The 23,407-nt window shown below is 41.6% G+C and overlaps 1 pseudogene across 1 annotated transcript; it reads left to right on the top strand.

The window, feature by feature from the left end:
• The first annotated feature begins 7,382 nt into the window (after positions 1-7,382).
• Positions 7,383-20,339, top strand: LOC311139392 (tumor protein p53-inducible nuclear protein 1-like; annotated as a pseudogene). The gene is made up of 4 exons (XR_014615496.1): positions 7,383-7,596; positions 9,883-10,211; positions 16,825-17,317; positions 17,433-20,339. The product of XR_014615496.1 is annotated as a tumor protein p53-inducible nuclear protein 1-like (transcript).
• The last annotated feature ends 3,068 nt before the right edge of the window (positions 20,340-23,407 follow it).

Raw genomic sequence — 23,407 nt, 5'->3', positions numbered from 1 at the left:
TGTTTCAATGTTGTCTGGGTGCCAAGTGTGCTTCTGGTTTAGCCAAAATGGTCTAAGGCGGCAGCAGTAGGGGTTTTGAATGCAGAAATAAGCATGTACCCAAACTAGTTTGACAGGACCTGAGTGAGTTTTTTTTTATTTTCTTTGTCTGACAGAGATTACGTTTGTTGACCGCTCCTTGATCCCAATCTCAATTATTTAACAGAAAGCTCATGCTAGTTAATTTTTTTAGTTGATGCTTCTCACAGAGACAAGGAAATCTTTTTTGACCTTTTTTGAACCTTGATAGACTCCATGTTCCATCTCTTTTCCATGTTATGAGATTTGTGTGGCGGCTTGGTGAGGTAGAAAGATGAGTTTGTTAGAGGGATGATGAGACTATTGGGGTAGTATATGGTCATGGGGGGGGTAAGGGAATGGTGTAATTATGTTGGGAGAGTGGGGATGTAAAGCGGGACGGTGTTCAACTTTAATAAAACAAATAGTATGTACACAAGGATAGGATTCACTTTGAGACATTCCAGGGGTTGTTATATTACAAGGCTGTGGGAGAAGACTTGATGGGAAATGTGTGTTTTTTATGTTGGTGTTCTTACATGTGTATTTAACATACAGATTACCAGATTGTGGTCTATATGAAGGCTGTTATGGAGTTGGGTTGCCCCACAGACGCTCAAAAACAGTGAAAGGACTTTATACCATGATAATGACTCACTGTGTGCTAGCGATGCTGTTGTGTTTGTATAGTTGCCTATCTTGACTCTCACTTCCTTGAACTGGTGAAGAGAATGGAGGGATTTCCTTTGCATTCTCACTAGTGAACTTCAGGCAAAATGCAAATTAAGGTGATCGCTTGAGTAGATGTTTGTTTCAATACATTTGCCTGTTGAGGAGAGTTGCGAGACTGGTTTTGTATGATTGTTTGGTAATTTGTAGAAATCGTATTATGCTGCTTCTATGAGCTAGCTGGCCAACGAGGTACCCGGCCTCACTACCCTGGAACATATAGGCGGCAGGTAGTCTAACGGTTGACGCGTTGGGCCAGTAACCGAAAGGTCGCTAGTTCAAATCTACGAGCCATCAAGGTGAAAAATCTGTCTGTGCCCTTGAGCAAGGCACTTAACCCTAATTGCTCCAGGGTCACCCTGGCTGTGACCCCACTCTCCGAGGGTGTCTTGGGGAGAGTTAGGATATGCAAAAAACACATTTCCAATTCACACATGCGTATTAATAGGACAAATATAAGCAAAATATATTACATACTGTATGCTTGCAATTAATTGGCCTTTGGCTTGAATGTCTTTCTTTTTGGCACCCTTTTGCTGTAATAGTCTTGGCATATTATAATAAAGTATTTAAATGTTTGTTCAGTTGTAGCCCAGCATGGGTTGCTGTTGTTGTCTGTGTGGGTTAACAACAAACCAGCCCTAGCCAGAGTCCAAGCCAAACTGCAGTACACCGGTAGCGTTTGCTGGCTAAGAGTACTTAGCACCTCTGAACAGAGTGCTGGCCGTCATTTGTAAACCGATTCTACATGTAGAATCGTGCTAAAATGTCGTCAGTCAGACGTCCACCAATGGGTGGTCCCTAAAACACACTGTGCCGAACGACCTGCAGATCAACATTCGGTGTGGTGTGCGTGGTCCCTTAAGTTGGGTTTCACACTGGGTCACAGTGGTAAATTATCCTGTTCTGGCAGCTCGCTGAGGCTAGCCCTACTGTGGAGATGACCCTTGACACTGATCCCCACGCAGTCTGTAAATGTGAAAAGCCACATAGTATTTTAATTGGACTCATATTTTCATCTTTGATAATGAACAATATCTCCTTTTTTTTGTTTTTTTGTCTGAAGGTACATTGAGTAAGGTTGTGAGGATCTGTGAATCTGTTTTGTTCGGTTTCGTATTTATTTTGAAAGGCGCATTGTGTGTATGCTAACTGTGCTTTGTAGTGGCCACTATGACTTTTAAGGGCCCTCTAGATTTCAGCCAGCCAGAAGAACATGAACAAAGCTTGAAAAAGGAGCTCCTTTACATGAACAGGTAGTACACCTAGGATAATGCCAAATGATTGGGGGTTGATTTTAATATCAGACTATTTGTTCATAATTAGACTTCCTCTTTGTTTTACTCAGGCAAGGACATAATTATGTTTGGTTCCCATCCAATAATGGTCAGGAATTGCTACTGCAATATTTATAAGTTTGATAATGTGTTAATATTTGTCAAGGAATGTATTTAATGCACTTGAGTCGTGTATAGTGTTAATCACAAACTAAAGTCAATGAACTGAAACTTGTGTAAAGGTTTCTCATGCTTGTGCTTCCTTTACTGTCATCGCTGTGAATGACAACTCACATATGTTTACTTGTAACTTCTTGCTATTAACCTATATTCCATTGTTGCAAATGTCAAGAATTGAGAACAACAAAATGCAGGTTAAGGTGATTGGCATGTCACTGCTGGGTTTTAGAGGTTCTTTTTCACCAATAAAGCAAAAATAAATCAGTATCAATATCTTCTCTTGGCTAGATTGGTACTATTTATGACTTAATTCATACACCTCATTCACCAGTGGTTTATTTTGGTGGACAAGGGAAGTAGCCTAGTATGTAGGCTGCCTCCACAACTGTAATTAACTCCATTTGTTTTGTTTTTATAATCTCATGCATCCATTACATGTTGGTGCTCAACAGTCAACAAGGTTATTTTCCATGGGAGTGACTGACTGGATGGCCCACCCAATCACTTGCTGACTCACCCATGTCTGCCCCGCCCTCTTCTCTGTCCTGTTCAGCTGATGCAATTCTTAAGAGGGATGTCACTCTCCCTCCCTGCATCTCTTTGCTCCTTATTCTGCTTATTCCCTGTCCACCTCTTTTCCTCTCCCTTAATGTCCTCTCTCTAAGTTGTCCTATCATGTTCTTACTCCTGCTTATCTCCATTCATGATATACCTTTCCCACATTACCTAGAGTGTTCGTGACTGTACTTCAAAACAATAACTGAAGCAGTCGTTGTAAATATTGAATTTCTGTGTGTGCCTTCGCTTGAGTGTGTATGTGTTTGTCTTTTAAGGTAGACTGGCAGGGAAGTTTGCCCTCCCACAAGTCTTCCTTGTATTGGTTAAACTCCACTTGTTTGCCTGTGAACTGTCACACCCTGGGTCAATGTTAATCAAACAGAACCAGACAAATTCCACGTTTCACCTAATCATCGATCCTATCGCAGGTTATCATGGGTGTCAAACATACTGCAGGCTATGTGCGTCTTTGTCTTACATTGTCTATTTTTGTCCATTTTAAAGGGACTAAAAAACAAACGTGTTGAACCTATTTCACCTGTTTACTTGATTAGTTCCATATTAATCTTTCCTAGTGATTTGACTTGTCATAATAGTTGTTGAGGGATGGAAATGTCATCCTCTGCCTTTCAATGGACAGAAAGTGTCAATCCAACCACAGAATGAATGAAATCGCCTGTAGCCTACCACACTTAAATAGGATAAATGAGACCTCCCTTAACTTTGCAGTGAATGTATGCATGCCCCTGTGCTTTCACCACCTTGTCTCTTTACCCCACAGCTTGAATACACAGCTTTGTTTCTTTCCCAAATTCCCATCACACCAAAACTCTTTCACATGACAGGTTTCCTTTTGTTTATATATTTTTCTCTCTCTCTATTTATGAACTGTCCTCTCCCACAAGGAATAGCTGTCCCCTTGGATGTACTTTAAATGGACTACTCTGAGAAGATTCTGTAAATGTCTTTTCTGTCACATGCATGGTTTAAATGCACCATGTTAAATATCAGAAAATACAAATTAGTATTTTTCTGTAAAAAATTTACATTATTGATTATTAAACAGCTGAAATGACTACAACAACAAGTCTTCAATGAACTGCGTGTCCCCTTGCAGATATTGCACAAGCATTGCCCACTTTGAAACAAACATTAACAACATTATGTAAGGATGTGGTGTCCTCAAGTGAAATGGAATGTATTGTTTTTTTTATACAATGATGATGGCCCATTAAATGACAAAATGAACATTTTGTTAACAGCACTCAATTTATTGACAGAAAGATAGGATGTGGTATCAGAAAAAAGCTACTTGATGTTAGGCAGATTGACATTACTTACACCTGACGGTAATTTAAAATGTTATCAATATTTTTTTACTAATCTTAATCCATATTTGTTTCCTGTTTCTGAATAACACATGTTTGACTTCCATAATGTCAACATTTTAATGTTCTTAATAGAAACATCATAGTATGTTTTTTTTATTTGTTTATCCAAGTTAAATTGGACCTCAAGTTCTGTAGGTCAAGAACACGCTCGGGTTGATGTTGAGTGATGTAAGACTGTTGTGGAAAAAAGGAAATGGAGTTGAGCTGAAAGGCACATCTTATCAGTGTTGCAATAGTAGTAAACTAAAACAGCACAGGTGTGGCCTTATTTTTGGGCCTGGAAAATTACGGAAACAGCTGGTTTGATTTTTTTTTTTACATGGACACGTATGACTGATTCACACTTAGATAACCTCACCTCTGAAAGATGGGGTGATGGGAAAATATTTGCCTCCAGGAAGAGTGTGTCCCGCTGCTCAGTGCTTACACAAACACCAACTGTGCCCTATGGTCCATTGTAGAGTAACCAGACTGCCCTAAAGGGAGTGGGCAGGGTGGCTGTGGCACAAGACAACACCTCTCAGTTCATGGCCATTACATTTTTATGATGGCATCATCCTACCCACCTCTCAGCCCTCTGACAAGCGACTTCCTCATTTCAACATTGCTCTTTGTTTTGGGGGTTAGGGTATATTTAGAAACACTATTTCAATCTACATACTTGTCATGTAGTTATTTTTCTAGTCTCCTCAAAAACGATTTGGTATTTATTACATGTTAGTTGTGTATGGCTTACTTAGACAAGTGTCTTTGTTTACGTCCTATGTCTGTCTATATTCCCACTGTGAAATGCAGTCCCATTTTCACCCTAATGGAATACTGGGCCAGCAGACCAGGGACCGATTGCACCAGTTGGGTGAAAAAATGGTATTACATTCTAGGTCGGGCGTAGCAATGTCCAACTTTGGGATCAGAATTTACACCTGTTGCACCAACCAAAATAAGATTAGTCGTAGCTAAATCCGGTGTAAGTAATGCGTGTTCATGAGATTTGATGCTTCATAATTATGGATGGTAGGCAGCGCCCGTTACTAGGCTGTTACCATCCTCATGGCAGTTCTAAAATAATGAATTGTATAAACCCTGAATTGCTGATGCTATGTATTGGCCATTGAGAGGCTTTGAAGGACCGGTCGGCCATATTGGCACTCCCGATTAGGAGCAGTCCTCCATAGGAATGAATGGAATTCTACAGTATTTCAATTAAGTGTTTCAAGGACAGAATTACATGTATTTAGGTATTTTTTGTTGTTGTAGTGGGGACAGTAACATTAGTACTCTCTAAAAATATATATACTTTAAGGGAAATATTTTATGTTTAGCTCACATAATATAATTTAAAAGTATGCATTAAGGTGTCTGTAATAGAATAAACGTGTCAAAAACGAATGTAGACATTAATAAATGCATTTCTATAGCTTCGAAAATGTTTTATAATTGAGGAGTGCCAAGATGGCTGCGCGAAGGCTTCAATACAGCGCCCCCTGTTAGTCATCCAGGGTTTATAGACATAATAATAATAATAATAATAATAATATGCCATTTAGCAGACGCTTTTATCCAAAGCGACTTACAGTCATGCGTGCATACATTTTTTTTTTGTGTATGGGTGGTCCATCATTGGTTCTAAACTTTGCAAGGCGTCCTTCTGATCACTTCACAAAGCCCACCACTATGCATGCATGTTTGCCTAACCACAACTGGATGGATTAATCAATAATGACTGTGGGAATGAATATCATTAAATGACGGAAATATTGGAATAAAGTAGGCTAATGCCATTGAAGGCATTTATCATAGTGTTGCTTACAGAAACTCCCAAAGTCATCCAACCGTTTTAAAAAGCTAGCGATAGCCTTGTGTGGTCAGCTATAATTTCAGCGTTATTGCATTGCTTTGAGGCAAGCGTGGGGACTCGTCTTGATAAATCAATCGATGTCAGATTTTTCTTTTCACGGAATATCCGTTTGGATAGCCTACAAGGCTGGGCAAAATGTTAGTCAAATTGAGGTGTGTTTTCTAGCCGCCTCAAAAATGATATGGTATTGGTATATATTACATATTAGTTGTGTATGGCATACTTTGGAAATAAAGACACTTCTCTGTCTGTCTATATGCCCACTGTGAAATGCAGTTCCACTTTCACCCTAATGGAATACTGGGCCAGCAATCCAGCACATTTTACGTCGGACGTAGAGTTACGACCCATTTACGATCTACTGGTACAACCAGCCCCAGGAGGTCCTTTGTCCAAGCTGTCCTTAATCAGGTTTATGTATGGGGGTTGGTGTGCTATGTCTTGAATCAGGCCCCTTTCCCCATTTTGCACCGCTTGAGGGAAGGGGGTGCTTTGTTGTACCCCTCACTGGTGACCTACATACTCTGTATTGAGTGCACTGTCATATTTTTCTCCCCTCTTCTTTGTCTGGATACTTTTTGTTTGTGAAGCCAATGTCCCATTCTGTCCCCACTGCGGAGACATCCGTCACCATCTAATTTTAGTGATTGCAACAGCAAAAAAACTTGGTGTTAGGTTAAAATCAATATTTTTCATTATTGTATGTTTCCTTTTCTGGAGGGTGCAGAACTGTCATTGCCTTGTAACATGGTCCCACACTCCTACATTTGATTTTATTCTTATGCATGTAAAGAAGCAACTTAATCACCTCAGGATGTAATTCCCATTACTCTGGGAGCTGAATACAGTGTTTTGGTACTTTTGATAATGGCACCTTCACATTATTTGAGCATTTGACTGTCACTGGGCTACAGGGAGATGTTTATATTGAGCGAAGGAAATGTTACAGGATGGCTTCATTGACCCTTTATGGACGGTTATATAACATAGGGTTATACGCATTGTATTAAAATGGTATCCATAAAGCTTGATTTAATTAAGCCGGGAAATAGTCAAAAATACAAATACAAAAAAATAAGGAAACATATGGGCGCTATTTTACCCATCACAGGAAATGAGTGTTTCTAGTCAAATATTTTGATGACAGACTTTTTAAAAGGTACTCCCAAAAATTTGTGGGCTGGGCTTAGCCCAGTCTTTCTCGGTGGTGTGTCACGTGCGTTGGTGACAGTCTGTCAGAGTCAACGGCGGCGTATGATTGGCTTACAGATTTAAGAAAGGGCCCTCCCATAGGCTGTCCGAACCCACGTCACTCCGATCAGCTGTTAGTGCGCCTCAACAATAACAAAGGGAACAGTTGGGACCTCGGAAAGGCTCGGAAAAAGTAACGAACTGTGTAGCTCCGAATACAAAGGTCCGTGAACTTAATTTCTTCTGCGAATAAAACTTTTTTTATATTTTCGAAAATAAACAATCTACCTCAAAGTCTTCAGGATTGTATCACTAACTATCCGTCCTTTGTTGTTCACACCTTTCCTTGCCGCAGGTGAGTTTTTTGGGGGGGTCTCTTTGTCTGTTGTTCAAAGAACACACAGTCCTGTTTTGCAATTCAATTATAGGCCGTTGTTGACATGAATTTATTTTCACAAGAACGATTTAGCACAAATGCATAGCCTATTTCCACTGTTTTTATGCACCAACAGTGTTTTGTGTAGCAAAAATAAGATTCTCGGCCCATTTTTGCCAAATAAGAGTCAGACCGCAGTGTAATGAAACGTAAGGTCTAGATGTCTACCTATCTATTGAAGGAGGAGTTATTTATATGCACAATACAGAATTGTACTTTTATGTTCAACTTTGCTGGCAGTTGAACATTGTAGGAGCTGCGACCCGCCCAAGAGGTGTAGGGTTACGCTATACACCCTCCGCTTGTATGCTAGTCAACAAACCATCCTGCAATCAGACAGCCTACCACGATTTGAAGTTGTAATTGAACCTAAAATATGCCGTGTTTTTTTGTTTTTTTTACTGTATATGTAAATCAATCAATAAAATGTATTTATAAAGCCCCTTTTACACCAGCAGTTGTACAAAGTGCTTACACAGAAACCGAGCCTAAAACCCCAGAGAGCAGGAAATGTAGATGTAGAAGCACGTTGAACAGACAATAACTGAACATGTATTTATATTGTCAGTGATTTTATTTGTTTATTACAGAGCTAATATCAGGCATTTTGCTCTGGGTAGAACACTCTTGGAGAATATCCATATGACGTAATCGTTACTGCTCCTAACGTTCTCTGTTCCAAGGTGTCGACGACAGGCCACCAACCAACCAACAATCCAAATACATACGACAAGAAAAGTATTCTCTATTGTGCTCTCACATAACCTACCGTTACAGTCCGTTAATAATAATATTCTGCCTTTTTAATGGACCCAATATCACGACGCTTCTTCAACCCCCGTCCTTGTTTGCTATCTGAATAGAGCCAGCGGTCTCGGAAGAAAACAATGCATGCAAGCGATATTTTGTTGAGGACGAACAGGTGCAGGAGATTATAACCCGGTTGCGCATTAGACATACTGTAGATAAAATCCCATAGAAAAGCCCTCACAGTCCCTCGACCTCATAGCACAGCTGCTAATTTTCTTTGTCGTTGAATCTAACAAATAAGAGGATATTGAATCAAAGAACGACGTGTTTGCATTCGCTTGCAGCCTACAAATCTTCGACGAAGATGTCTGATTTTAAGTAATATATGACAAACTAATTTGGGCATAACGTGTATGTTTGCCAGTAGCCTACCTGGCAGACCAGTTTTTAGTTTTCTGTCAGGTCTACCAAACAGCTAACTTGTCATCTTTGAACATTATCATAAAGAAGCTACTGTAGTTCTCTCAGCTTTTCAGATCTTACAAACCCACAGATCTCGAATTATTGGGTGCACTGATCTGTATTTGTTTTCCATAAATGTGTACATACATACAACTCATAGTTTACAATTGCACTGACAAATGTGGCTTCACAGCAGGAATTCAATTTTGTCTGGCAGAATTATGCTTGTTGTGTAACACTGGTTTTGCTTCAGGTCAGGGAACACTGGTTTTGCTTCTGGTCAGGGGTCATAATCTATGACCTGTAGTCAGTGTCACTGCAGGGCTGTGTCCCTGGTGTGTCAGTGTGGGGGTAGTAGTTAACGTTATCAGCATGAGGAAAATGCTGTCTGGCTTTTTACTTTCTAGTCAGTGGGACTGGAGGTCTAATTGCAAAGAAAGGTTAGGCTTATACCACCAATACTGGGCTGTATGGTCAGAGTTGACCCCTAGGTGAAGATACAGCATAATCAACACTATAGTGTGTGTTCTATAAAGGACCACCCAATCAGTGAACAAGCTGCTAAGTTACAGACCTGTCTATGTCAGTTGGCAGCTAGGTGATGATGGGTCTATTTTCATAATTGCCTTTTATGAGGGATGTCTGGTAGATAGGAAAATGATACCCCCACCTGTAAACATTTACAACCACAGACGGTGCCTCTTTGAAGTTTGTGACAGTTGTAAAGGATCTGGCTATCCTTGGTTGTTTTTTTATTAGCGAGTATTAGCGATATAGAACATCTCTTTATTGACAGAGAGCGTTAATATTGAACTGTCCTCTAAAACTAGTAACCCAGAAATAAATATAGATGTCCTTCCAGTTCAGTCTAACCCATGTTTTCCTCCTGCCAATTGCCCAAAAGCCATATAAGCTCATGTATATGGTCTCAAATGTGTCCCTCAAGATCACAACGATTATTTCCTCTTTCTCCCCCTCCCCTTTGTCTCTCAGGTCCTTTGTAATTTTGCACACGTCGAGGTGAGCTATGACCAGACTTTGCACGGCTCTCCTCAGATGATAGACATCTGTACCTTATTGAAGCACTTTAGCACCTGCAGCTGATGACCAAAGCGCCTGCTCCCCACCCTCGCCCCGGTCCTCGCACCGCTCAGCCCCCTCTAGGTCCCGTCGTACCCCCCCAAGGAGTCCCAGTATGTTCCAGAGGCTCACCAGCGTCCTGTTCGGGGACGATGTGGAGGAGGTGAGCCGAGGAGGCCCTGGAGAACAGGGCTTTGGCCAGAAGGAGGAGGATGAAGAGTGGATCCTGGTGGACTATCTGGGTGAGTTTCAGAACGTACACGTACACACACACACACACACAGACGAAACATTTCACAGACATAAACACAAACAAAAATGCAAATACACACTCTAAACACAAACAAACCCCTCACACACCATATCCTCCTGGTATCCATGTACAAAACGGTTCAGATGGGTTCAACAGTGAGCATCATTTCCATACAGTCACGTGTTGGGAACTTCCAATCAAATCAAATCAAATTTTATTGGCCACATGCGCCAAATACAACAGGTGCAGACATTACAGTGAAATGCTTACTTACAGCCCTTAACCAACAGTGCATTTATTTTTAACAAAAAAGTAAAAATAAAACAACAACAAAAAAAGTGTTGAGAAAAAAAAGAGCAGAAGTAAAATAAAATAACAGTAGGGAGGCTATATATACAGGGGGGTACCGGTGCAGAGTCAATGTGCGGGGGCACCGGCTAGTTGAGGTAGTTGAAGTAATATGTACAGTGGGGAAAAAAAGTATTTAGTCAGCCACCAATTGTGCAAGTTCTCCCACTTAAAAAGATGAGAGAGGCCTGTAATTTTCATCATAGGTACACGTCAACTATGACAGACAAACTGAGAATTTTTTTTCCAGAAAATCACATTGTAGGATTATTAATGAATTTATTTGCAAATTATGGTGGAAAATAAGTATTTGGTCACCTACAAACAAGCAAGATTTCTGGCTCTCACAGACCTGTAACTTCTTCTTTAAGAGGCTCCTCTGTCCTTCACTCGTTACCTGTATTAATGGCACCTGTTTGAACTTGTTATCAGTATAAAAGACACCTGTCCACAACCGCAAACAGTCACACTCCAAACTCCACTATGGCCAAGACCAAAGAGCTGTCAAAGGACACCAGAAACAAAATTGTAGACCTGCACCAGGCTGGGAAGACTGAATCTGCAATAGGTAAGCAGCTTGGTTTGAAGAAATCAACTGTGGGGAGCAATTATTAGGAAATGGAAGACATACAAGACCACTGATAATCTCCCTCGATCTGGGGCTCCACGCATGATCTCACCCCGTGGGGTCAAAATGATCACAAGAACGGTGAGCAAAAATCCCAGAACCACACGGGGGGACCTAGTGAATGACCTGCAGAGAGCTGGGACCAACGTAACAAAGCCTACCATCAGTAACACACTACGCCGCCAGGGACTCAAATCCTGCAGTGCCAGACGTGTCCCCCTGCTTAAGTCAGTACATGTCCAGGCCCGTCTGAAGTTTGCTAGAGTGCATTTGGATGATCCAGAAGAGGATTGGGAGAATGCCATATGGTCAGATGAAACCAAAATATAACTTTTTGGTAAAAACTCAACTCGTCGTGTTTGGAGGACAAAGAATGCTGAGTTGCATCCAAAGAACACCATACCTACTGTGAAGCATGGGGGTGGAAACATCATGCTTTGGGGCTGTTTTTCTGCAAAGGGACCAGGACGACTGATCCGTGTAAAGGAAAGAATGAATGGGGCCATGTATCGTGTGATTTTGAGTGAAAACCTCCTTCCATCAGCAAGGGCATTGAAGATGAAACGTGGCTGGGTATTTCAGCATGACAATGATCCCAAACACACCGTCCAGGCAATGAAGGAGTGGCTTCGTAAGAAGCATTTCAAGGTCCTGGAGTGGCCTAGCCAGTCTCCAGATCTCAACCCCATAGAAAATCTTTGGAGGGAGTTGAAAGTCCGTGTTGCCCAGCGACAGCCCCAAAACATCACTGCTCTAGAGGAGATCTGCATGGAGGAATGGGCCAAAATACCAGCAACAGTGTGTGAAAACCTTGTGAAGACTTACAGAACACGTTTGACCTGTGTCATTGCCAACAAAGGGTATATAACAAAGTATTGAGAAACTTCTGTTATTGACCAAATACTTATTTTCCACCATAATTTGCAAATAAATTCATTAAAAATCCTACAATGTGATTTTCAGGATTTTTTTTTCTCAGTTTCTCTGTCATAGTTGACGTGTACCTATGAAAATTACAGGCCTCTCTCATATTTTTAAGTGGGAGAACTTGCACAATTGGTGGCTGACTAAATACTTTTTTTCCCCACTGTACATGTGGGTAGAGTTAAAGTGACTATGTATAAATAATTAACAGAGTAGCAGCAGTGTAAAAGGATGGGGTGGGGGGGCAGTGCAAATAGTCCGGGTAGCCATGATTAGCTGTTCAGGAGTCTTATGGCTTGGGGGTAGAAGCTGTTGAGAAGTCTTTTGGACCTAGACTTGGCACTCTGGTACCGCTTGCCGTGCGGTAGCAGAGAGAACCGTCTATGACTAGGGTGGCTGGAGTCTTTGACAATTTTGAGGGCCTTCCTCTGACACCGCCTGGTATAGAGGTCCTGGATGGCAGGAAGCTTGGCCCCAGTGATGTACTGGGCCGTACGCACTACCCTCTGTAGTGCCTTGCGGTCGGAGGCCAAGCAGTTGCCATACCAGGCGGTGATGCAACCAGTCAGGATGCTCTCGATGGTGCAGCTGTAGAATTTTTTGAGGATCTGAGGATCCATGCCAGTCTCCTGAGGGGGAATAGGCTTTGTCGTGCCCTCTTCACGACGGTCTTGGTGTGCTTGGACCATGATAGTTCGTTGGTGATGTGGACACCAAGGAACTTGAAGCTCTCAACCTGTTCCACTACAGCCCCGTCGATGAGAATGGGGGCGTGCTCAGTCCTCTTTTTTTTCCTGTAGTCCACAATCATCTCCTTTGTCTTGGTCACGTTGAGGGAGAGGTTGTTATCCTGGCACCACACGGCCAGGTCTCTGACCTCCTCCCTATAGGCTGTCTCATCGTTGTCGGTGATCAGGCCTACCACTGTTGTGTCGTCGGCAAACTTAATGATGGTGTTGGAGTCGTGCCTGGCCATGCAGTCATGGGTGAACAGGGAGTACAGGAGGGGACTGAGCACGCACCCCTGAGGGGCCCCCGTGTTGAGGATCAGTGTGGCAGATGTGTTGTTACCTACCCTTACCACCTGGGGGCGGCCAGTCAGGAAGTCTAGGATCCAGTTGCAGAGGGAGGTGTTTAGTCCCAGGATCCTTAGCTTACTGATGAGCTTTGAGGGCACTATGGTGTTGAATGCTGAGCTGTAGTCAATGAATAGCATTCTCATGTAGGTGTTCCTCTTGTCCAGGTGGGAAAGGGCAGTGTGGAGTGCAATAGAGATTGCATCATCTGTGGATCTGTTGGGGCGGTATGCAAATTGGAGTGGGTCTAGGGTTTCTGGGATAATGCTGTTGATGTGAGCCATGACCAGCCTTTCAAAGCACTTCATGGCTACAGACGTCAGTGCTACGGGTCGGTAGTCATTTAGGCAGGTTAACTTAGAGTCCTTGGGCACGGGGACTATGGTGGTCTGCTTGAAACATGTTGGTATTACAGACTCAGTCAGGGACATGTTGAAAATGTCAGTGAAGACACTTGCCAGTTGGTCAGCACATGCTCGGAGTACACGTCCTGGTAATCCGTCTGGCCCTGCAGCCTTGTGAATGTTGACCTGCTTAAAAGTCTTACTCACATCGGCTACGGACTACCTTTTTTAAAAGTCAACACTGACTATATGCCACTTCTCTAGCCACTTTTCTTGTTTTTCCACCATGTAAGCATATTATCAGATATATACATCTTAAAAGCGTCTAGAAACTCACCTTATCAAACTGCTTGGCTATGCAATCCTTAGGTGCCTTGTAGTCTCCATAAACCACCGCTTCGTGCAGACGCAAACTAAGTTCACCTGCATTCACAAATGCAGACACAAGGATGCTACTCTAAGCCCTGGCAAGGTTCCCAGTATGTATACGCACAAAAACACATACACGTGTGCCCATACACACATGGCTCCACACATATACAGTATATAAATGCTGCTCAATAACACACACACACCTTGCACACACTTGTTCTTTGGGGGGAAGGGAGTGCATCCAGTCTGTCTGTCCCTGACACATCTCATATTCCACAAGCGTGTGAATATTCAAGGCGTGAGAGACTGAATCCTGCTGGCCCACTTCTGTACGGGGGGAGGGGAGGGTGGTGAAAAGGCTATGTGGCAGTATATGGGCAATATGTCTGTAAATGGGTCAAACAAAAGCATGGGGGGTTAAGGGGAGGAAGATCAAAATAGGCCCCGGTAGAGTTACCCTTCTGGGCTCTGAGGAGTGAGACGTGTGGGCAGACGGACCAGCAGAATTGCCCCCAGTCGGTAACACAGTCTATGACCCAAACCACCAGGGATTCATGCATCCTGAATGCATTTATAGTGTTGTCTATCACGCCATAATTCGTTATAGGAGTTGTGTAACATATGTAGCTCATGGCCTCATATGACAACCTTTGGAAATGCATTAAGGCTGAGAATGTGTTCATAATTCATTTTACACATCATTCATTACAGGTGTTCCATGTAAATGCTTAAATGCCTATAAAAGCATTCATAATGCTTTACAAACAGGTGGTTGATATATTACTCTACAGTCCAGCACTGTAGCCTTACCCAAACTGTTATAACCCTTTGTTACTACATGATCATATAACAGTATTATATAATAATGATTCATCTGATCATCTTATTGTGAATCTCTAATATCAGATGATACATGTTATCATAAACACTTTATTATGTGTCAGTTTTATATAACTGTTAGAGTGAATGCAGGAAGCAGACACTTGAGGTCAGATGTTTTGTCTCTGAAAGCGTTGAATAATTATTTCCTGCACAGACTGCAGTACAATTACCTATTTTACAGTAGGGATTGATTCCACACGCTTAAAGTGTGTACTATTTAGTGTGTAATTAAACAAGTAAACAAGTTGCACTAGTCTTCTACTTCTTCTAAACTGCTAATCTATTATATCAATACTGTAGACTGCTTTCCTTCCCCCTTTCTGTGCACACACACACACACACACACACACACACACACACACACACACAAGGTGGATGGTGAGAGGATTACAGGTCCTAATTAGCCTTACAGAGATAGTGATGAGGGATGTAAGCGGTTTTAGGGTTCTGCTGCGTTGCTTAGCGGCTAAGCGTGCCGATCACCCTGAAGGGTGTGTGTCGACACAGATGAGATTTACCATGTTTTTATTTTAGTAAACAAGGTGGCTGCACTGCCACTGACATGCGTGACGGAGAAAGATGAGGATGGAAACTGAAGTGTCCTTGGGAGTGGGTGTATTTATATCACACATAGACACCATAACACATCCACACACTCAGAAATGAACACACTGAGAAACACAACACATCTATATACATATCATCTGAAAATGAAAAAGAGGAAAACTTTCATGATCATACACACAAGGGAACACATCCAATACACACACACACACACACACACACACACACACACACACACACACACACACACACACACACACACACACACACACACACACACACACACACACACACAAAGAACACAGTTATACACGAGAACACAGTTATACACGAGAACACAGTTATACACGAGAACACGGTTATACACGAGAACACGGTTATACACGAGAACACGGTTATACACGAGAACACTGTTATACACGAGAACACGGTTATACACGAGAACACAGTTATACACGAGAACACCGTTATACACAGAGAACACCGTTATACACGAGAACACAGTTATACACGAGAACACCGTTATACACAGAGAACACCGTTATACACGAGAACACCGTAATACATAGAGAACACAGTTATACATAGAGAACACAGTTATACACAGAGAACACAGTTACACACAAACAGAGGAAAACCTCTACACACTCACACATACATGCACACACTCAGGTGTTTGTCAAAGATTCTGTCCAAAAAAAGACAGGAATTAAGTGTTGGCCAGACATCGGTGCAGGCTATTTTTAGTATAATGGCAACCCAGACAGCAATCTGCTGGCTTTGATTCCTGTCTGGTATCAAGTTGCTTTTTCCGTCATACTTCACATATGACAGAGTATTATTCTGACTTATTAGTGCCCTACTGACAGTAACACCACCAAGTCTCAAAGCAAGACATGCTATATAGCCCACCTAATTTAACTTGATTCGATTTATTCTATTCAAACGTAGTTTCTCTCCCAACCTTTTAAGCAGCATCACGAGTTGAGATAGTTAGCTAGTGGAAAAATGTGTTTTGGTGCATTCTAGAGTAGGGAAATACTGGAAAGCATTTGGCAGCAGTTTGGTAGAGGGAGTTACTGAAGCTGCTTGACCCTATGAATGACAGATCTTGCGCACACACACTATAGTATCTTGGGTCATGCATGTTATTCTGACCGATAGAACTCTGCTCTCTACCTGTAGGGCTTTGACACCTATGCGTCAGGGGAAAATATTGTTTTTGTTTTGATCGCTAAAGCCACTCTCTGAGCCACATTGCCCCCTAAAGTCATGTCAGGGTATTGCATATGATTTGTCACCCCACCCAGGTTGAGCTCAAGAACGTCATATTGCATTTTTACATTTTGCTACAAGGAGTTGTATAACACATTTTCACACATATTCCCTACATGCTTTTGCAAACAGAAACATTCCATTTATTTTTTAAATGTTAATTGTACTGTTCCCTGCCTTTCTCCCCAGCCGAGGCCTGCTCCAGCCCTTGTGGTGATGGCCTGTCTGAGGTGGACCTGACTTCGGAGGAGGAGGAGGACCTTGTGGTAGTCCCCTCTCCCATCGCCAGCTCCCCCATCCGCTATGCCTCCTGCACCTCCCTGGACTCCACCGCTGGCACCGATGATGGGGGTCCTGAGGAAGAGGAGGAGGAGGAGGAGGAGGAGGAGGGGGGTTTCCAGCGCCTGGAGGCCTGTTCTCTAGAGGAGAGCTGGTTCGTCACTCCCCCACCCTGCTTCGGAGGGGGGAGGAGGGGCAAGCCTATGGTACTGGAGACCAGCCCCCTGGAGAACCTGCTGATAGAACACCCCAGCATGTCTGTGTACACCGCCCACAGTCCCCCACGACTCTCCCTCAACCTCCCCCTCTCCCTCAAGCTCAATCTCAGCCTCCCCCCTGTTGACGCACCTGCCGTCGTGGGCAAGGAGCCGGGACGACGTTCGCTTGACACCCCCCGCCACAGGTAGGACTTATTGCTGCAAAGATTCTGGCAGTAGTGTTACTGCACCTACATTTTGTGAATTTATGCTTAAACTATGGATTAACCAATCCAGACCCCTTTCTGTCTCCCCCTATAGGCCAGAGACAGTAGTGCAGCGCAGAGCCAGCCTCCATGCTGGCTGCTATGCGGCTGCCCTCTCAGCCCGGGCCTCAGGCCTCCTAGACCAGGCCCAGCAGCACGGACGCCTGGCCCAGAGGGTACGTGACGCCGCTCAGCGCCAGCTCCTCTCCCGCAACGCCCTGCGCCGCCTCAACCTGCTGCGTACTGGAGGGGCCAAGCAGGCCAAGACCACCACCACCTATCTACACCAGCCTGGCCAGAGGCACCTCAACTACTGAGGTCCTGGCCCTATCCCTTACTCTCCAACCATCAATTCATCCATCTGTCTCAACCTGGATCCACGCAAAGAGTACATCCTGCAACGTGCTCTCCATCTCCCCACTTCCTCCCTCCATCCACCGATCCTCCACTCTGGAATGAAGAGACGTGATGAGGATGTCTTCTTTAAGGACACCTTTAGAATCAATGCCATAGGTCACTTTACTCCGCTGCAGGTGCCGACCACCACATGGTAACTGGGAGAGACTGGTTCAATCAGACATTACACCTGTGGCGACACTCTCCGCTTTCACCTACTCTGCAATGGTTGTGTGATGTCATAGTGTGGCTGTATGCTGCCATAGAATGGTTGTGTGATGTCATTGATTGATATCATAGAGTTGCTTGTATGTTGTCATAGTGACACTAAGTGATGTCATTGAGTTGTTGTATGCTGTCATAGAGTGGTTGTGTGCTATCAGAAGAGGATTTGTGGCTTAATAGAATGACTGTGATGTCTTTAGAGTAGGAGTAGGCATTTAGAAGAGGAGCATGTGTCTCACTTGTAATTAGGACAGTTTAACAAGGTTGTTTCTCATGCCCCTCCAATGAAATTGCTTCCTCTATTGTTTCCTGTCTTTTCGAATTTTGAGATGGAGATGCTCTGTCACTTCATGGCAAACTAATGTAATTTGTCATTCAGATGGCCACAACTTACTTTTCAAAATCAGCACCCCTCCTCTCTTGACTATGGGTGAACATGCCTTGAACTTAGTAATTCAGTACTTTCACAATATTGTTTGAGAAAATGATGGTCAAATACTGGGTTAAATATCACTAAACGCCTTGTTATAATAGTAGAATTTAAGATGAAAAATAAATAAATGTAAAATGTATTTAAAAAAACTTCCAAAATATTTTTTAAAAGAAAAAAACATATATTACATATCAGTATGAAGTTAGTATGAGCGTTTATCTGCATAGGTATGTTTGTAAGCAGCGGTTTGACTATGTTAGTGTGTGATTTGTTGCATGGTTGTATAGTGCTAGTCTCCAGACGTTGAGAAAACAGAAAGAAATGTGTTTTTGTATCTTATGTCATTGTTTGTTCTAAATCTCCAGTCCACTTCTCAGGGTCATAACCAATCACCTTTACACTTTACTAAAATGCAGATTACTTGATGGATGTTAATTGTCTTTGTACATACTGGAGACCTTCCAAATTTGTAATGGTGTGCTTTGCCTTGTGGTAATGTTTGTGATCAATGATTGACCTTTTAAAATAATAGTGTGCGTCTCAAGAAAATTGAATTTGAACGTTTGCTTGTCCAAGGACTGTGAAAATGAACTCTTACTCACTCAATCGACTGTTAAAACCCACCACGATGGAGTGACACTTTTAGTCTTTTTCAATTTTGTTTATATATTTTTTCTGTGTACTTTCCATTGTTTTGATTTTGATTTTTGCCCTGTTCTTTATTTGCTTAGTTACATAACTTAGTAATATTATGTTAAAGTATTTAAACCAAAAAACTAGCAGTAAACTCTAACCTTGCAATAGTTTATATTACTATTGTTTTTGCTTTTACAGTATATTCTCCTTTACTTTAACAATGAACAACATGAATCTGTGCACTCTAGTGGTAAGAAAGCACTGAGAGACACAACTCAAGAACACCTAAGTAGCCTATTTAAGTTTCACAGAACCTCTAAAAGTCAAGTATCCAGGCAAACTCAATAATTTATATGTTATTTTGACCTTATATTATGACCTAATTTCATCTGTTTCTTTGTACTTATTGGGGGAAATACACAGTACATACATACTCAGATGTATTTAGCATGGTAGCATCAAGAAGCACTAAGAAGTTTTTGTTTTGTCTAGATAGATGTAAACTGATTATAGTGAAGTGATTTAAGCCTAGCCATTGTATTTGTGTAACTTTTTTATTTTCAAATGTCTCCGTTTTGCAACAATTGCATCATTTGACGCGTTAATTTTTGTCCTGCATTGTGACATGGGCAACATGACGAAGGGAATGGAGGAGATGACAAAGTCCTCATTTTTGATGTGTGAAGCTGGAAGGAGCCATTTTGTTTCTGTCCTCAACTGTCTGAGCTCTTGATGATAATAACAGGGATTTGTATTTTGTTTTATGCCTTGAATTTGTTGTGGGTCACGTGCCTTCCAGGTTAAACAGTATAATGACAATGCATTAATGAAGAACTTGAACTCTTGTCCAAAGGGACAACACATACAAAAGCAAATCAACTATGCACACAGGAGGTAGCTTCCCTCCGTGAACCACCCAGCCCATGTACAGCTTTTATACACAAATGTAGCAAGCCTGTTTTCTCCTGTGTGAAGAATATTTGGTGGCATTTTTTTATTTTTTTTACTAAGTGTTAGACTTTTGCTTTGATTTATTTTACTGGAATAATACAGCACTTTGCCAAAAAAGTGTAGGAATTTGAGCGTTAACTGTTATTTATCTACTTAACTGATCGCATTATTTGTATTTTGGACGTATGAGAGATCAATTCACTCTGTTTTTATGGTCAGCAAAATTAGCAAAAGAGAATGTGGTGGTCTGTTCTAAAACTAATACATGATCTGTTGTCATGATGTAAGCCACAGTCTACAATAAATGTTTTCATACACATACTCTCCCGTTTCTGTCCATTTGATCCATTTAACCTGTATTCTACCAGGTTTATTTAACTATGATGAAATCTCTTTTGCAAGAAAGACCCACATCTAGCCTACAGATAATTTCCAAACCAAGCCCTTTATGGCACTGAGCTGAGACAGCTATGATGATACTTTCAGTATGACATTCTCATGAGTTCTGAATAAAGACTACATACAGTGCCTTTCAAAAGTATTCACCCCCTTGGCATTTTTCCTATTTTGTTGCAGGACAACCTGTAATTTAAATGGATTTTTATTTGGATTTCATGTAATGGACATACACAAAATAGTCCAAATTGGTGAAGTGAAATAAAAAAAATTACTTGTTTAAAGAAAATCAAAAAAATAAATTACGGAAAAGTGGTGCGTGCATATGTATTCACCACCTTTGCTATGAAGCCCCTAAATAAGATCTGGTGCAACCAATTACCTTCAGAAGTCACATAATTAGTAAATAAAGTCCACCTGTGTGCAATCTAAGTGTCACATGATCTGTCACATGATCTCAGTATATATACACCTGTTCTGAAAGGCCCAGAGTCTGCCACACCACGAACAAGGCGCACCACCAAGCAAGCGGCATCATGAAGACCAAGGAGCTCTCCAAACAGGTCAAGGACAAAGTTGTGGAGAAGTACAGATTAGGTTTGGGTTATAAAAAAACATCCCACTGAGCACCATTAAATCCATTATTAGAAAATTGAAAGAATATGGCACCACAACAAACCTGCCAAGAGAGGGCCGCCCACCAAGACTCACGGACCAGGCAAGGAGGGCATTATTCAGAGGCAACAAAGAGACCAAAGATAACCCTGAAGGACCTGCAAAGCTCCACAGCGGAGATTGGAGTATCTGTCCATAGGACCACTTTAAGCCGTACACTCCACAGAGCTGGGCTTTACGGAAGAGTGGCCAGATAAAAGCCATTGCTTAAAGAAAAAAATAAGCAAACACGTTTGGTGTTCGCCAAAATCCATGTGGGAGACTCCCCAAACATATGGAAGAAGGTACTCTTGTCAGATGAGACTAAAATTGAGCTTTTTGGCCATCAAGGAAAACACTATGTCTGGCGCAAACCCAACACCTCTCATCACCCCGAGAACACCATCCCCACAGTGAAGCATGGTGGTGGCAGCATCATGCTGTGGGGATGTTTTTCATCGGCAGGGACTGGGAAACTGGTCAGAATTGAAGGAAATTCTTGAGGGAAACATATTTCAGTCTTCCAGAGATTCACAATACAAAAAATGGTATCTTCAAAGTGGTAGGCATGTTGTGTAAATGAAATGATACAAACCCCAAAAAATCTATTTTAATTCCAGGTTGTAAGGCAACAAAATAGGAAAAATGCCAAGGGGGGTGAATACTTTCGCAAGCCACTGTAACAGCTTTGCACAGCAATATTAAAACCTAATAAAACGTTTAAAATATGGACTTTATCAAACAATTGAGAATAATGAGTTATCACATGTTAGATTTTTCAGTATTTAAAACTCGACTCAAACATCTGACCAATCACAACAGAGCAAAGTAGTTGCCAGGATGATCTTCAATAACTATTACAAACAAACAACTGATTCAACACTTTAGAAAATAAACAGTGACACAGAAGATAATAACTCTGATAAAATAATCCTATACACTTGTTTTAAAGGCTATAAAATGGAGTAATTACTAATGTTTATTGTGTGTTGAAATCTGAGGGGTATACTACAAGTTGGCCAGCTCAGCAACCAGAAATAACTGTTGATTTTCTGATTCATTAAGAAAGCTAAACTTTATGCTTTTGGTTGTTGAGTCAATTAGACCATGCCCATTTCAAGTTTATATTTCAAAAAAAAAAAAAAGTTATTTCAGAATATTTAGGCATGTAACTCCTTGATCCTGCTTTACTATATTGCTTTACTATATACGGTATAGGCAAACATGGTTTAGTAAGAAACTGTGGTATAGGTATACATGATACTACCCTCTGGGAGTAGATGTCAAATCTGGGAGTAGATGTCACTATTTGGACGGGTCCATCATTCTTATCTTTGTATGACAAATAATGGATTAGCTAGAAGAGGAGTGAAAAAAGCTTCAACCTAGCTCAATGTATGTACAATAAGCATATTAATCTCTGCGTTGAAATGTGTAAGAATCTTCCTGTTTCAATATGACAGTGCTCAATGCTGTCTTCATCTCGGGTTGTTTACATTTTGAAGGAAGACCACGTTGTTTCTCCTGACCCTCCTCTGATTGGCTAAGCGAGTTTGAAACCCCTCCTATAGGTGGACCTGTAATACGGAAGTGTTTTTCTTACAGCGAAAAAAATAAGAAAATAGAGCGTAAACGTTTATATATATATACTTGACCACGTGTAAAAGCTACCTCAATGCCTACTGCGTCATTTAAGGTTAACCGGAAAATAAGGAAAGCGCCCTTTTCCCCCCAAAATAGAAACGAAACCCCTCTTGTGCAAAGTATATCCGCCATCCATACAAAGTCGATGAGTGGAAGTATCTAATAATGGTCACAAACACGTGATCAAATGTATTAACTCCTGGGAAATTAAACAGAACGTTTGCTTTCTTATTTGCAATAAATGGAATTCAGATTTGAACATTTAGCGCGTTTAAATGAACCGGGAACACACATGCGCACTTGCCATGGAATGGTCAGATATATAAAGATTGGCGCCGGCGCGCCAGCTGATCATTATTCGTTCATTCATTTCTGAGGGTAAGGAGCTGGAGAGGAGTTGTTTGCTTATATAGCTAGCTATATATTTCAGTAGTTTATTCAGAAAATTATTGGTACTATTACTGGTAAAGGTACTATGTCGATGAGGAACATTCCGTTTATTGGGTTATTATTATTTTTTTGTTAAAAAAAACTGGAAAAGGAACCAAATGGCAAGAGAGACTGGTAACGTTAGCAAACAAGTTGGTTGCAAACTATCTGGCTAACATTAGTTAGCTTATTTGATAAGACAATACATCTGTTTCTTCACATTGGTTTGAAGCTGTGTTCTTTGTTATCAACTTTGCTTGATATTT

Source organism: Coregonus lavaretus (assembly GCF_964263955.1).
Source record: "Coregonus lavaretus genome assembly, chromosome: 13".
In the NCBI taxonomy this organism is placed as follows: Eukaryota; Metazoa; Chordata; class Actinopteri; order Salmoniformes; family Salmonidae; genus Coregonus; species Coregonus lavaretus.
The sequence above is the reverse complement of the archived record's forward strand: the minus strand, read 5'-3'. Positions and strand labels throughout refer to the sequence as shown.